Source organism: Empidonax traillii, unplaced genomic scaffold (genome assembly GCF_003031625.1).
Source record: "Empidonax traillii isolate 1590-97213 ecotype Southwest subspecies unplaced genomic scaffold, ASM303162v1 scaffold803:size405832, whole genome shotgun sequence".
Lineage (NCBI taxonomy): Eukaryota > Metazoa > Chordata > Aves > Passeriformes > Tyrannidae > Empidonax > Empidonax traillii.
The window spans coordinates 139,577-142,210 of NW_020955996.1; the positions used below are offsets into that span (position 1 = coordinate 139,577).

General features: G+C 53.8%; 1 protein-coding gene across 1 annotated transcript in view; it reads right to left on the reverse strand.

Moving 5' to 3' along the window:
- ZBTB42 (zinc finger and BTB domain containing 42) overlaps positions 1–98 on the reverse strand; it is a 3,440-nt gene extending 3,342 nt beyond the window's left edge. The window contains exon 1 of the mRNA XM_027901639.1: positions 40–98. The gene's annotated coding sequence lies outside the window, so the exon portion shown is untranslated. The remainder of the gene's footprint in view (positions 1–39) is intronic.
- Between the last annotated feature and the right edge of the window lie 2,536 nt (positions 99–2,634).

Below are 2,634 nucleotides of genomic sequence, written 5' to 3' on the forward strand. Positions count from 1 at the left end.
GCGGGCGGGGCGCGGTGTCCCCCGGCCCGCGTTACTCACCGGCGGGCGGCGGCGCGCGGGCTCCGCATGTGCGCGGCGGCGCGGGCGCTCCGCGGGCGCGGCGCGGGGCTGGGGAGCAGGTTGTTCGCCGGCCGCTCTCGCGATACTTTCGCGGCCGCCGCTGCTGGTGCTGCGGGCGAGCGCTGAGGGCGAGTGAGGGAGCGCCGTGTCCCCGTCTGGTGCCACACAATGGCCCCGCCGCCCCGGCCAGCCCCGCCGCCGCCGCCGGCCGGTGCGCGCTGCCGCCTGCGCCCTCCCCCTCGCCTCCTCCTCCTCCTCCTCCTCCTCCTCCCTCTCCCTCTCCTCCTGCCGCTGCCGCCCTCCCTCCCCTCACGGCCGCTGCATTGGCAGCGCCGCCGTCCCGCTCCCAACTCGCCGCCCGCCCGCCCCGCTGCAGCCCGACGTGCCGCGGGGGCTGCCCCGCCGAGGGGCGCGGTGCCGCCTTCTCCCGACCCCCCCGCCCCAAGGGTTTATCTGTAGTTGCGCGCCAGCTGATAAATCCCAGATGCTGGCGGATTTATTCTTTTTTTTTTTTTCCAAGATGACCTTTTCGATAGTCGATTTGAATTTTAAATTTTAATTAGGCGTAATCGCATCAAAAGTGAGCCCCGTGAGTGAGTGAGGAGGGGGGTTGCGGGGTCGGCGGGCGGGGTTCCCCGCCGCGGTTCCCACCACGGTTCCCAGCGCAGCCCGGGATCGGGATCGGACCCGGCAAACGCCGCCGAAACCCGCCGGGAACTGCGGCTGCCGGAGCCGCTCCGGCCCCGCTTGGAAGCGGCGGGGATATCGCTGCTGTGGGTTATCCCGGAGCCCCCGGGGCTGCAGCAGCTCCGGGAGGGGAGGCAGAGTCAGGGAGCGATGGATGGAGGCTCCGGATCGATGCTGAGGTTTTTGTTGCCCTCGGAAAAGAAAAGGGATGAGTGTGAGAGTGCTGGTGGCTGCGGGGGAGTGGAGGGGGAGCGGAGCGCAGCGCAGCACTGGGTTCGCTTCAAAGCTCTCCTGCGCTCACCCTGCGTGGTGTCAATCGGAATCTCCAGCCCGTGCTTTAGCTTCCAACAAGTACAGCAGGGAAACTCCTTTCCCTTCCTTACTCTAGGCTGCCTTGCCTGAATTGTAATATCTGCAAGATAGCAACTTTTTATATATATATATAGACATATTTTTTCCACAGTTTTCCGTAATTTTCTACAGTTAGCACTTTAAAACGTGAGGTTTCTTGACTGGTATGTTTGTTACTAATTTAATCTGTTTCTTTGTTATGTTATCTTTAGGATCTTTGTCACAGGAGTCAGGGTCTGCATCGCCAATGACACTTTTCTCTCACAAACTTCAACTATTTAACTCCACTGGCAGCAAATGCCAGGACATTTGGGTGTTTTTGAGCATTAATGATTGCATCGTCACAAAGCTCTTCTCAGAGTAATAGTATTTGGTAATACTGTCATTCCTATGGTTCGAATTGGAAAACTCCAGCCCAGAATGTGGAGGTGTCCTGCTCCAGTAAAAGAGTTAAAGGTCCTGGGGTTAAATCTGTCACCGTTCAGTAAAGCCCGGAGCTTTATCTATTTGTCCACCGTGGCAGACATGCTCAGGGAGCAGGAGCTGTGACCCTTTAAAGACTGTATGATCCCACAGTTGCAGTATGATAGTTACAGGCTCTACCAAAAGTGGAGCAATTTCTGCCCTCAAGTGCAAGTGCAGTTTCCATGAAGTTGCTCAGAGGATTTGTTAACCTGTGGGGCTTTGTTGTCTTTGTACATTGAAAATGTTAGGCAGAATCTTGTATTCATATTAATTATGCTACTTGGCAGAAATCCCTTATTTTTTATAATTCATTGTTCATTTTGTCCTCTCCTCTTTCTTTAATAAATAAGTCGAGGGAAAAAAAAAGATTACAAAAATAAACAAGGTTTTAATTCCTGTTTGGGTGCTGTGAACTAGGTATTATTGTTAGGTTGCAGACAGTGTCTTATTTTTAGTAAACCAATTACAATTTCATAGTAAGTCTGTGCTCATTACTGAGTTTGAAATGTCAGATAATACAAGAGTGTTCCCATTTCTCTAAGCATCCATTTGGCACATTGCTGGCTTGCTTTTTCAGGACTCAGAAATACTACACTCAGCTTCACACCAAGGCAACGCTGGATACAATACAGGTGTTGTACTGATTTACCTACGGTTTTATAAAATACTGGTAGTACAACTCTCTAATGTAAACAAGCACAAAGTCATTACTGGAAGCAAGGCAACAGGAAGAACTGCCCCAGAAGCTTTATTCCAAGAGCTCCTGCCTTTCTGACAGCCCTTGTGACAGCACGGTGGGGTAAGCAAACCACCTGCTTTCACATCCCTGGCCCCCCAGCCCTTCTCAGGCTGAGGGCTCCCCTACTAGGAAGCCCAGAGGAGGCTCCTTTTTCAGTCCTTCCTCGAGGGAGCAGAGCCAGGCAGAGCTGCTTGGCCAAAATAGAACTTTCTGGCTGGTGTCTGTGCTTAGAGGAGACCACAACCGCTGTGCTGCCGAACGTGAGGGTGGCTGAACGTGAACAGGGACTGATGGAAGGTGTTGGGAGCAACCACGGTGGGTATCCTTGTGCA